This window comes from Equus asinus, chromosome 28 (genome assembly GCF_041296235.1).
Source record: "Equus asinus isolate D_3611 breed Donkey chromosome 28, EquAss-T2T_v2, whole genome shotgun sequence".
NCBI classification, from domain to species: Eukaryota; Metazoa; Chordata; class Mammalia; order Perissodactyla; family Equidae; genus Equus; species Equus asinus.
The window spans coordinates 5625552-5639453 of NC_091817.1; the positions used below are offsets into that span (position 1 = coordinate 5625552).

Sequence of the window (13902 nt, forward strand, 5' to 3'; positions counted from 1 at the left end):
ACCTCAAAAAAAAAATGTCAGTGAGAAGCTTTAGATACCTAGGAATAACCTCGCCCCAACAGGTGAAAGCTTGGTAAATCAAAAACTAGCAAACCTTGTGGAAAGAAATGGGAGAAGACACAAGGAAGGAGAAGGATATTCCATGCTCTTGAAATGGAAGAATTAACACACTGGAAACCTCCACTCCGGATAAAGCAATCTCTAGATTACATGAAGTCCCAGGCAAAGTTGCAGCAATATTTCTCACAGAGATAGAAGCGAGCATCCTAAAGTTCACATCCAGCAACAAAAGACCACGGATGGCAAAAGGAATCCTGAGGAAAACGAACAAAGCTCAATGTATCACACTTTCTCATTTCAACATATAGGATGAAGAAATAGGATTGGAAATGGCGCAGGCTGGGATGAAAACAGACACGCAGAACCATGGAACACAATCGAGAGCCCAGAGGTATACGCACACATACATGGACAGCCCATTTTCGACCACAGAACCAAGAGGAGACAGTGGAGAAAGGAAATTCTCTACAATAAACGGTGCTAGGACAACTGCAGAGCCTCATGTAAGACAAGGAGAGTAGAGAACGATGTTACACCAGGCACAAACACCAACACAAAATGGATTAAAGTTTTGAATGTAAGACTGCAAACCACGAGACTTCTGTAAGGAAACCTAGGCAGCATGCTATTTGACATCTGTCTTAGCCTCCTATAAGTAAGATGCATGTCTGCTTGGGCAGGGGCAACACCGGAAACAAGAAACAAATGGGACTACATCAAATGCAAAAGCTTCTGCCCAGCCAAGGAAACCATCGACTGAATGAAAAGACAATACAACCACTGGGAGAGGATGTTTGAAAACCACACATCGGTGAACGGGTGAACAGCCAAAAGATGCAGTGAACTCATATGTGTCCACAAGAGAAAAAAAATAAGCCCATTAAAACCAGGGCAGTAGGTGGAAACAGAGATTTCACCCAAGAAGAGATAGAGATGGCCAACAGGTGTATGAAAACATGTTAATCATCATCAAGACTCAGGGCAATTGAAATCCAAATGGCAGTGAGATAGCAGCTCACTGTGGTCTGAATGACTATAGGTAAAAAGTCAGGAAACAAGTGTCAGAGAGGAGCTGCAGAGATGGGAAGACTCCTACAGTGCTGCTGTGAGTGTAAGCTGGTGCAGCCACGATGCAAATCAGTGTGGAATTGCCTCAGACATGTCAGAATCCATCCATGGTAGATGGATTCTACCATATGATCCAGCTATTATTCAGTGGCGGGTTTATCCAAAGACCTTCGAAGAAGTTGTGCACTGATATATGTGCACCCCTGTGTTCACCCTGGCCTTACTCCCGTTATCCAAGACTGGGAAGCCGCCCTGATGCCCATCAAGGCAGAAGGACGAATAGAGAAAGAAGATTGGAGAAGGAAGCTGGGCTTTATGAACACAATGGCATATCTCTGAGCCATAACAAAAGAGAGAATCCAGCCATTAGTGACCAGAAGGATGGTTCTTGAGGGTTTCATTGGAAGTGAAACAGCTCGCAGGGAGAAACTCAAGTACCGTAGGAGCTCACTTACAAGGAGAAGAGACAAACAAGGACCAACAAACTGGAAAGCTTTGCGCAAAGAAATTAAAGAACACATAAGGAAAAGGAAGTCTATTCACCGCTCTTCAAATGGAAGAACGAACACACTTGAAACGTCCATATTGGATAAAGCAATCTCTGGATTCCACGCAAGCCCCATCGAAGTTTCAGCAATCTTTCCCACAGGAATAGAAGAGAGAATCCTAAAGTTTCTATCCAGCAACAAAGGAGCAGGGAAGGCCAAAGGAATCCTGAGGAAAACGAACAACTCAGCAAGTACCACATTTTCGAATTTCCACATATAGGACGAACTGCTAGGTACTGAAACGGCAAAGGCTGGCCACAAAAAGAGGCACACAGACACAAGGAACAGAATCGAGAGCCCAGAGGTCAACTCCCACATATATTGACAGCCCATTTTAGACCAAGGAGCCAAGAGGAGACAGCAGAGAAAGGAGAGTCTCGGATAAATGGCACCGAAGCAGGACCCGAAGCCTAAATTCCAGGAGGGTGAGCGAGTGCTGTGCTTTCATGGACCTCTTCTTTATGAAGCAAAGTGTGTAAAGGTTGCCATAAAGGACAAGCAAGTGAAATATTTTATACATTACAGTGGTTGGAATAAAAATTGGGATGAATGGGTTCCAGAAAGCCGAGTACTCAAATACGTGGACACCAATCTGCAGAAACAGCGAGAACTTCAAAAAGCCAATCAGGAGCAATATGCAGAGGGGAAGATGAGAGGGGCTGCTCCAGGAAAGAAGACATCTGGGCTGCAGCAGAAAAACGTTGAAGTGAAAACAAAAAAGAACAAGCAGAAAACACCTGGAAATGGAGATGGTGGCAGTACCAGTGAGACACCTCAGCCTCCTCTCAAGAAAAGGGCTCGAGTAGATCCTACTGTTGAAAATGAGGAAACATTCGTGAACAGAGTTGAAGTTAAAGTCAAGATTCCTGAAGAACTATAACCATGGCTTGTTGATGACTGGGACTTAATTACCCGGCAAAAACAGCTTTTTTATCTTCCTGCCAAGAAGAATGTGGATTCCATTCTAGAGGATTATGCAAATTATAAGAAATCTCGAGGAAACACAGACAATAAGGAGTATGCTGTTAATGAAGTTGTGGCAGGGATAAAGGAATACTTCAATGTAATGTTGGGCTCTCAGCTATTCTACAAATTTGAGAGACCACAGTATGCTGAAATCCTTGAGAACACCCTGATGCTCCCATGTCTCAGGTGTATGGAGCGCCACATCTACTGAGATTATTTGTACGAATTGGAGCAATGTTGGCCTATACACCTCTGGATGAGAAGAGCCTTGCTTTATTACTCAATTATCTTCATGATTTCCTCACATACCTGGCAAAGAATTCTGCAACTTTGTTTAGTGCCAGCGATTATGAAGTGGCTCCCCCTGAGTACCACCGGAAAGCTGTGTGAGAGGCGCTGACACTCACTTATGTTTGGATCTCTGTAAACACATTTTTGTTCTTAGTCCTTCTCTTGTACAAATGATGTACTTTGAAAATGTCAGTGTATAACAGAATTGATGTTTGTTTGTTTTCTGTTTGATTTTAAACAGAGAAAATAAAAGGGGTTACAGCTCCTTTTTTTTTTTTCATTTCAAAGTTACTACCAGTGTATTCATGATGGACAATGGAGAGACATACTGTAGAGTGTTTTATTGCCTAGTTGACAAAGCTGCTTTTGAATACTGGTGGTTCTATTCCTTTGACACTACGCACTTTTATAATATGTGTTAATGCTATATGACAAAATGCTCTGATTCCTAGTGCCAAAGGTTCAATTCAGTGTATATAACTGAACACACTCACCAATTTGTGCTTTTTTTTAAATGGTGCTTAAAGTAAAGAGCCCATCCTTTGCAAGTCATCCATGTCGTTTCTTAGGCATTCTATCTTTGCTAAGATTGTTGAAGAATGGTGGCTTGTTTCATGGTTTTTGTATTTGTGTCTAATGCACGTTTTAACATGATAGACGCAATGCATTGTGTAGCTGCAGTTTTCTGGAAAAGTCAATCTTCTAGGAATTGTTTTTAAGATCTTCAATAAATTTTTTCTTTAAATTTCAAAAAAAAAAAAAAGAAAGGAGAGTCTCGATAAGAAACGGTGCTGGGAAGACTGCACAGCCACATGTAACACAATGAGAGTAGACCATGATGTTACACCAGCCACACACACCACCTGGAAATGTATTAAGGCCTTGAATGGAAGGCTTGAAACCATGCAACTTCTAGGAGAAAACGCAGGCAGCTTGCTCTTTGCCATCTGGCTTAGCCGATTATTTGGAAGAAGCATGTGTGACTGGGCAAGGGCAACAAAGGAAACAAGAAACAAGCGGGACTCCATCCAACGCAGAAGCTTCCGAACAGCCAACGACTCCATCGACTCAATGCAAAGAAAGCACAACAACTGCGAGTGGATGTTTGCAAACCACACATCGGAGAAGGGGTGATTAGTCAAAATATCCAATGAACTCATATGTCTCCACAATAAAAAAACAATGAGCCCCATAAAACGTGGGCAAAAGATGGAAAGAGATATTTCTCCCAGGAAGATAAAAGATGGCCAACAGTCTGTATGAAAACATGTTCATCATCATTAAGTCTTTGGCAATGCAAATACGAACGGCAATGAGATAGCAGCTCACAGTGGTCAGAATGGCTATAGGGATGAAGACAGGGAACAACAAGTCTCGGAGAGGAGGTGGAGAGAAGGGAAGCCTGCTGCATTGCTGGGGGGAGTGTAATCAGGTGCAGCCACTACCCAAAGTGCTGTGGAATTGCCTTAGAATTTTCAGAATCCATCTACCATATGATCCAGCTATTCCTCTGTGGCATATATATCCAAAGAACTTGGAAACACTAATGCTCAGAGATCCATGCACCACTGTGTTCACCACAGCCTTATTCCCAATATCCAAGACTTGGAAGCCTACGTGGTGCCCATGAAGTGATGAATGGAGAAGGAAGACGATCTATAGCCACACAATGGCCAATCTTCGGACTGTATAGATGTGGCCATCTTGGGTGACATGTTCATAAACACCCTCAGAATTCTAAGTTGTCCTGACAACCTCCATGCACACAGTGTTTCAGAGCCATCGCATACCAGTCTGACCACTCCCCATTTCCAGGTAGGATAGTTTTCCTTTCTCTGGATTTCTTGTCGGTTTCTAACTTTCTCCTCGAACTTTGAAAGGTCTACTACATTCCCTCTACACACCAGTCTTTTTCCGTTAAGAATATCAAAGATTTTATCTCTTATGTTTTGTGGATATGGTGAAATGGGTGGACTTTCCCCAGAGAAAGTCATGGACTCCCTCCCAAGTTGAAGTTGCTCAGGCAATCCCCTGATGCACACTTATCATGTCATCTCCTAGCAGTCTGACAATTCCACCAGGCAAGTCACATGTTTCCTTCCTTCATCATTTGGGGAAGTGTAGCTGATGCGTCCATAGATTGTAATATTCACATGGTTTTTTTCTGGTGCATATTGCTCAGTTTCCCTCACCATTTCTACTTCTTTGTGATCTCTTTGCCCACCAGACCGTGAAATCTGGATTTCCTAACGCTAGTAATCTGATCCAAAACCGTGGTGCTATCCTGTGAAGCTCAGGCCGCCCAAGCGTAACGCGGGCACTTACCTGCTATATCACAGGTCCGCCAATGAATTGGACTTCTGGACCAACTTTTGGCCTGATCGTGGGAGGATGTTAGCCTGCTTCCATTATTCGTGAAGGGAATCAGTAGTAACATGAATGACGGTAACATTTACCTTTGGTTGATGAGTTTAGCATGGAACATATTCTCTTGCTAGTATTCCGCTTCATCTCTTTGCTAAGGTCTACCTTTCTGTAGCATCACTAAGCATTTGGAGGTGATCACTAATCCTTGGAAGTTCATCTTCTCTAATCTCTTTCAGCCTCCAAAGCTTAGGCCGTAAATCTGCACCGTTTTTTGGAGTTTTGATTTTATGTGAATTGATTGCCGTAACCCAGCATTATAACATCCTATAGCTTTTCACATCTACAATCTCATAGATTTAGACTTCTGTGTAGGTTACATCATCTTCACCACTGTAAGCCTAATTACAGGCCCTCATCACACTTGTGCCTAATCAACGCTTTCTCCCTCAGATCCCCGCATCCATTTCCCTTTGGGAACTACCAATCCCATGTCACGTCCTACCTTTTTGTTGCTCCGTTTTTCCTCTTCTCCTTGTACATGAGATCCTGTGGTATTCAACTTTATCCCTGGGCCTTGCTTCAGTTCCCCTAAGACCATCAGGAGCCATTCTGGTGGTCACAAATGGCTGGACTGCATCCATTCCTACAGCTGAGAGCTATACCATCGTGTGGCTATAGCCGATCTTCCTTTTCCATTCATCTCTTGATGGTCACCACTGACGCTTCCAAGTCTTGGATATCGGGAGTAAGGCTGTGGTGAACACAGCAGTGCATCGATCTCTGTGCATTAGTGTTCTTCCTGGGAGAAATGTCTGTTTCCATCTTTTGCCCAGGTTCTATTGGGCTCGTTGTTTTTATTCCTGTGAAGACGTATGAGTTCATTGGATCTTTTAGCTACTCACCCCTTCTCCGATGTGTGGTTTGCAAACAGCCTGTCACAGTTGTGCTGTCTTTGCATTGAGTCGATGGAGTCATTGGCTGGGCAGAAGCTTCTGCATTGGATGGAGTCCTGCTTGTTTTTTGTTTCCTTTGTTGCCTTTGCCCACTGACACGTGCTTCTTCCACATAGGCAGCCAAGCCAGATGGCAAAGGGCAAGCTGCCTGGGTTGTCTCCTAGAAGTTGCACGGTTTCAAGTATTCCATTCAAGGCTTTAATCCATTTTGAGGTCGTGCGTATGTCTGGTGTAACATGATGGTCTACTCTCATTGTGTTACCTGTTGCTGTGCAGTCTTCTCAGCACCGTTTCTTGTGGAGACTCTCCTTTCTCCACTTTCTCCTCTAGGCTCACTGTTCGAAAATGCGCTGTCAGTAGATGTGTGAGTTGGCCTCCGGGCTCTCATTCTGTTGTATGAGTCTGTGTGCCTATTTTGGGGGCCAGGCTGTGCTGTTTCCGTACCTAGGGCTTCGTCCTATATGTTGAAATCAGAAAGTGTGATACTTGCTGCTTTGTTCGTTTTCCTGATGATTCCTATGGCTATTCCGGGTCCTTTGTTGCTGAATAGAAAGTTTAGGATTCTGTCTTGTATTTCTGTGGGAATGATTGTTGCAACTTTGACTGGGACTGCATGCAATCCAGACACTGCTTTATGCGGTATGGACGTTTGAAGTATGTTCGTTCTTCCATTGGAAGAGCATGGAATAGCCTTCCGTTTCCTTGTGTCTTCTGTAATATCTTCGCCCAAACCTTTGCATGTTTTCTGTTTCCATAGCTTTCTGCTGTTTGGCCACGTTTATTCCAAGATATCTTTTTCTTCCTACTGGCATGCTTTCTTTTTTGAGGTTCAGTCTTTCTATTCTTTGCAACATTCAATTGGTTTTGTTTTGACACAAGTTTATGGCTGTGCTCACATCTGCTGTCCATGCTGCTGCATTTTCTGAGGAAGAATGGCGATGTCTATCGTCGCTTCCCATCTCCCTCTACACTACCTCAGACGCCTTCCCCAGAATGGCTGGACGAGCGGTGAGGTGGCTCACCCCCTGGATTCCACATTGCCAGTCCTGGGCTGCTGAACCAGAATGTGCAGACTTCACCACGTCCCCACTGGCTGGCCCTTTTCATGTTCCATTGGGAACCTGCAGTTGAGTAGATTGTGACTTGAATATGCTACTTGAGCCCAACTCTGGCCCTGTGTAGATTAGGCCAGCTTGATTTTCTGGCCCACTGTGATGTTGGGTGATTTGTCAGAATCGTGTCTCTGCTGTCCGGTCTAGCTTCGTGGACACAGGGTTTCAGAGCCCGCAGGGAGCAGTCTCATAACTCACCCTTCTCATTTAGGCCAAGTTTGACCTTTGCTGCTGTTTTTGGCGTTGTGACTTTCTCTGACTTTCAAAAGTTCAAACAGAGTGTGTCTAATGACTGACGTCTTTCACTGTGGATTAGTCAGCTTTCATTTCTGTTGGCCTCCATATTCCGGGATCCTTTTTTCTTTTCTATAGTCTAATTGTTATGGTCTTGCTGAGATATCTCCATTCGATTTGCTTATCAGTGCGTTCTCCTTCTTTCCAAGTTAGGAGTTTTGTATGTCTTTAATTACCATAGGTTCTGTAGCCCGAGGTGTGAGTCATTTCGTGATTGTTGGGTGTGGTCTTGGAATTTCCATCAGTCACTTGTAGGAATCTTTGCTATCCCAGCCCAGGTGACACTTAGCCCTGAGAACACATGGTCGTCTTGGTAGGTTTGAGATTCTCAGATCAGAAACTCCAGATTCGAGGTTGTCCGGACAACCACCTTCACGGACATTATGTTTTCGAGAGAAATTAGAGAAATCTGATGAATTCCTCCCTCCAGGTAAGTGATTTGTCTGTCTCTTTTCTCGATTTGGGAAGTTTCAAACTTGACCCCTGATCATTGAATGCTCCAACAGATTACGTATGTATACTGGGCTTTTTATTTCTACATGGTTTCCTATTGGTGTGATTTTCATTCTGAACTTTGGCAGGTGTATTTATATTTAAACATAATGGCAATGTTCTAATTTTCAGCAAACCTCATTCCATATGTTGTCAGAACAAGAAATCAATACTGTTTCCATGGCAAGAGGTGGGGGAGAGAATTTCATTGGAGCCCAACTGAGCACTGTAGCCTGGGAAGGCAGCCTTCACACAGGAACGAAGCCCTCTCGAAAAGGGTGCTTTTAAGCACACTTCTACAGCCCTCCAAACCAAAGGACACACCCCAAGCATGACCATCATCCATTCCTTTAAGTCTTCACAGAGATGTCTTGGGACACATTAGCATGTACCCAGTGAGACCCTGTGACGCCAGAGCTATGCAAAGGGAGACCTCTCTTCAAAGAATGCTAGGGGCCTAGGAAAGAAGGCCTCAATTGTTCTCTTCAATGTCCTCAAGAGATCATTCTTGACTTGGGATTATGAGTAAGGCAGAAGGAAAACGTAGGTCTGATATGCCCCAAGTCCAGCCTCTTGTTTCAAATAAAGTTGCAAGCTTCAATCAGCACGGCCTCCTCATCTACTTGAGTAGATAACAATGTTCTCCTCTCAGTGCTTGCCCCTCTAGTATCCCTTCTTCCCAATGATTCCTTTCTTATCCCTTGAATCAGTGCCTCTTTGATCTCTTCAAGTTTCTGTGTGCGGTTTGTGTTTGGAAAAGCTGTTTCTGGATATCTCTCACGTGGGTATCCTAGCCACGGCAATCCTCGGACTCTAAACTTGCTGCCATCTTGGGTGACACATTCACCGTGACGTCATAAACACCCTCAGAATTCTAAGTTTTCCTGAAAACCTCCAGGCACACAGTGTTTCAGAGCCATCTCTTATCAGTCTGATGACTCCATCTTTCCAGGTAGGATAGTTTTCCTTGTTCTGGATTTCTTGTCAGTTTCTAACTTTCTCGTGGAACTTGAAAGGTATGCTACATTCCCTCTACCCACCGGTTCCTTTCCTTTAAGATTATCCCTTGTTTTATATCTTATCCATTGTGTATATGCCCAATTGGGTGGACTTTCCTCAGAGAAAGTCCTGGAGGCCCTCCCAATTGGAAGGTGCCCAGGCAATCCCCTGATGCACAATGATCGTGTGATCTCCTAGCAGTCTAAAAATTCCACTTGGCAGGTCACATGTTTTCCTTCCTTCATCATTTGGGGAAGTGTTCCTGATGCATTCATAGATTCTCATATACTCATGGTTCTTTTTCTGGTGCATATTGTTAAGGTCTCGTGACAATTTCTCCTTCTTTATCATCTCTGTGCCCACCATACCTTGAAATCTATATTTCCTAATGCTAGTAATCTGATCTGCACCCCTGATGCTAGCTGGTGACGCCCGCGCCGCCCAAGTGGAACGTAGGAACCTACCTGCTACATCACAGGGCCAGCCCAGAATTGCACTTTTGGACCAACCTTTGACCTGACCTGTGAAGATGTTGGCCTGCTTCGATCATTCGTGAAGGAATCAGCAGTAACATCATGAACGGTAACGTTTTCTGTTGGTTCATGAGTTTAGCACGGAACATGTTCTCTTGGTAGTATTCCTCTTCATCTCTTTGCAAAGGACTACCTTTCTGTAGCAACATTGAGCATGTTGAGGTGATTACCAATACTTGGAAGTTCATCTTCTCTAACCTCTTTCTGTCTCCAAAACTTCCGGTTGTAAATCTGCATCTCTTTTGGGAGTTTTGGTTTTATGTGAATTGATTGCCGTAACCCAACATTATAATGACCTATAGCTTTCAGATCTACATCCACATAGATTTAGACTTCAGAGTAGGTTACATCATCTTCACCAACGTAAGCCTAATTACTGTCCCTAACCACACACCTGTGCCTAACCAACACTTTCTCTCTCCGGCCACTGCCCCACTTTCCCTCTGGGAAATGCCAATCCATTGTCATGTGATACCTGTTTCTTGGTCCGTTCTTGCTCTTCTCCTTGTACGTGAGATCCTGTGGTATTTGACCATACACCTGGGGCTTGTTTCAGTTCCCCTAAAACCGTCAGGAGCCATTCTGGTGATCACAAATGGCTGGCCTGAATCCGTTCCTATAGCTGAGTGCTATGCCTTTGTGTGGCTATAGCCCATCTTCCTTCTCCATTCATCCCTTGATGGGCACCAGGCAGGCTTCCAAGTCTTGGATATCGGGAATAAGGCCAGGGTTAATAGAGGTATGCACCGATCTCTGTGTATGAGTGTTTCCAAGTTCTTTGGATAAACACACCACAGAGGAATAGCTGGATCATATGGTCGATGTATTCGGAAATGTCTAAGGCAATTCCACACCGTTTTGTGTCGTGGCTGCACCTGTTTACACTCCCTCCAGCAGTGAAGGAGGCTTCTCTTCTCTCCACCTCCTCTCCGAAACTTATTTCCTGTCTTCATCGTTATAGCCATTCTGACTGCCGTGAGCTGCTATTTCATTGTCTTTCAGATTTGCACTGACCAGAGACTTAATGATGATTAACATGTTTTCATACAGCCTGTTGGCCATCTTTCTATCTCCCTGGGAGAAATGTCTGTTTCCAGCTTTTGCCCAGATTTTAATGGGGCTTGTTTTTTTTTTTTTTCTTGTGGAGCCGTATGAGTTTATTGGATCTTTTGGCTATTCACCCCTTCACCAATGTGTGGTTTGCAAACATCCTCTCCCAGTTGTTTTGCTGTCTTTGCATTGAATCAATGATTTCCTTAGCTATGCAGAAGCTTTTGTGTCTGATGTAGTCCCATTTGTTTCTTGTTTCCTTTATTGCCCTTTCCCAGACAGATATGCTTCTTCCAATATGAGGCTAAGAAAAATGACAAAGAGCACCCTACCTACGTTTTCTTCCAGAAGTCTCATGGTTTCCAGTATTACATTCTAGACTTCAATCCATTTCGAGTTGGTGTTTGTGCCTGGTGTAACACCATGGTCTACTCTCCTTGTCTTACATGAGACTCTGCATTCTTCCCAACACCGTTCATTGTAGAGACTTTCCTTTCTCCACTGTCTCCTCTTGGCGCCGTGATCGAAAATGGGCTGTCCGTATATGTGTCCCTATACCTCTGGGCTCTTGATTCTGTTCCTTGGTTCTGTTTCTCTGTTTTGCATCCCAGCCTGCACTGTTTCCATTTCAATTTCTTCGTCCTATATGTTGAAATCAGAAAGTGTGATACCTTGAGCTTTGTTCTTTTTCCTCAGGATTCCTTTGGCTATTCGGGGTCTTTTGTTGCTGGATGTGAACTTTAGGATGCTCGCTTCTATCTCTGTGAGAAATATTGCTGCAACTTTGACTGGGACTGCATGGAATCAAGAGATTTCTCTATGTGGTGTGGGCATTTCAAGTGTGTTAATTCTTCCATTTCAAGAGCATGGAATATCCTTCCGCTTCCTTGTGTCCTCTCCCATTTCTTTCTTCAAAGGTTTGCTAGTTTTCTGTTTACAGAGCTTTCACCTGTTGGGGTGAGGTTATTCCTAGTTATCTTATTCTTCTTACTGGCATCCTTTTTCTTTTTTATTGAGGTTCAATTTTCCTATTCTTTGCAACTTTTAATTTGTTTCCTTTTGAAAGAGATTTATCACTGTTCTCACATCTGCTGGAAATGCTCCTGTATTTGCTGAGGAAGAGTGGCTCTGTCTAATGTCGCTTCTCATCTGCCTCTACATTATCTCCCACTCCCGCCCAAGAATGGCTGTACCAGCGGTGAGGAGGTTTACCCCCAGGATTCTACCCTGCCAACTCCTGGCTGCCAACTCAGAGTGTGTGGGCTTCCCCAATTCTTTACTGACCAGCCCCATTCATGTTCCCTCAGCAACCTGCATTTGAGTGGAATGTGACTTAAATAGGCTACTTCAGCCCAACTCTGGCACTGAGTAGATGTAGACAGTTTGTATTTTCGGTCAACAGCGATGTCAGAGAATTTGTCATAATTGTGTCTCTGCTCTCCCGGCAAGCTTCATGGACACAGGGTTTCATAGGACGTTTGGAGGAGTCTCATACCCACCCTTTCCAGATAGCCCAGGTTTTACCTCGCTGCAGTTTTTTGGTTTGTGACACTTTCTGACTTTCAAAAGTTCAAGCAGAGTCTGTCTAAAGTCTGACACCTTTCGTTGTGGAGTATTCAGGTGTTATTTGTGTTTGCCTTCCCTATTCTGAGCCCTTTTTTTTTTCCATAGTATAATCATCATGGTCTTTCTCAGATTTCCCCCTTTGGTGTGCTTGTGAGCCAGTTCTCCTTCATCCCAAGGTATCAATTTTCTATTTCTTTAACCACCCTATGTTCTATACGCCTACGTGTGAGTGCTTTTCATTGTTGGGTGTTGTCTTTGAATTTACATTGGTCACTTGTAGCAATCTTTACCATGCTAGCCTTGGTCAAAATGAGCACTGTGAACACGTGTTCATCTTGGTTGGTCTGACGTTCTGACATCTTAAACTCCAAATTCTAGTTTGTCATGTTAACCTTCTTCATGAACATAATGTACCCGAGAAAAATTAGACAGATGTGATGAATTCCGTTCCAGGTAAGATACTTTTCTGTCTCATTTCTGGATTTGGGAAGATTCGATCTTGACCCCCGATCCTTGAACGTTCCACTAGATTACGTCTAGATACTGGCTTACTGTATTTCTATAAGGTGTGTTATTTGTTTGATTTACAACCTCATGTTTATTTTTCTATAAACATAATTGTAATGTTCTAATTTTCAGACAACCTCCTTTCACATGGTGTCAATACACGTCATCAGTAATCATTCTACTCCAAGAGATGGGGGAGGAGTATTTCATTGGAGCCAAACTGAGCACACTAGCCTGGTAGGGCATCCCTCACAAAGCAATGAAGCCCTCTGGAAAAGGGTGATTCTCAGCACACTTCTGGAGCCCTGCCAAACAATGCGACATACCTGGAGCATGACGGGGTTCTAGTCCTTCAAGGGTTCAAAGAGATGTATTGTGACACATTAGCATGTACCCAGTGGGCCTCCGTAATGCCAGAGCTATGGAAAGTGAGACTTCTCTTCAATGAGTGCTAGGGGCATAGGAAGCGAAGCATCGATCCTTCTCTACAATGTCCTCAGGAGATCATTCTTGATTTGGGATTATGATTAAGGCAGAAGGACAACGTAGGTCTGATAAGACCCAAGTCCAGCCTCTGGTTTCAAATCAAGTTGCAAGCTTCAATCAGCACGGCCTCCACATCTACTTGAGTAGATCACAATGTTCTCCACTCAGTGCTTGTCTCTCTGTTATTTATTGCTTCTCCACAATGACTTATTTCTTATCCCTTTCATCAGTGGCAATTCTAACTCTTCAAGTTTCAGTGCTGGTTTCTGTTTTGAAATTCTTTTCAGGGTATCTCTCACTTGAGTATTGTAGCCTAGGACAATCCTCAGACTATAAAGATGAGGCCATCTTGAGTGACATGTTCACTGTGATGTCATAAACACCCTCAAACTTCTCAGTTGTCCCGGCGTCTTCCATGCACACAGTATTTCAGAGCCATCTGATACCAGTCTGATAGTTTTCCATTTCCTGGATTTCTTGTCTGTTTATAACTATCTTTGGACTTTTAAATGTCTACTACATTCTCTCTAGACACTGAATTCTTTACTTTAAGTTTATCCTTGGTTTTATCTGTCACATTTTGTGGATATGGCCAAATATGTAGACTTTC

At 43.6% G+C, this 13902-nt stretch overlaps 1 pseudogene; it reads left to right on the forward strand.

Annotated features, from left to right (window-relative positions):
• The first annotated feature begins 2051 nt into the window (after positions 1 to 2051).
• LOC106840816 (mortality factor 4-like protein 1 pseudogene) lies at positions 2052 to 3198 on the forward strand (annotated as a pseudogene).
• The last annotated feature ends 10704 nt before the right edge of the window (positions 3199 to 13902 follow it).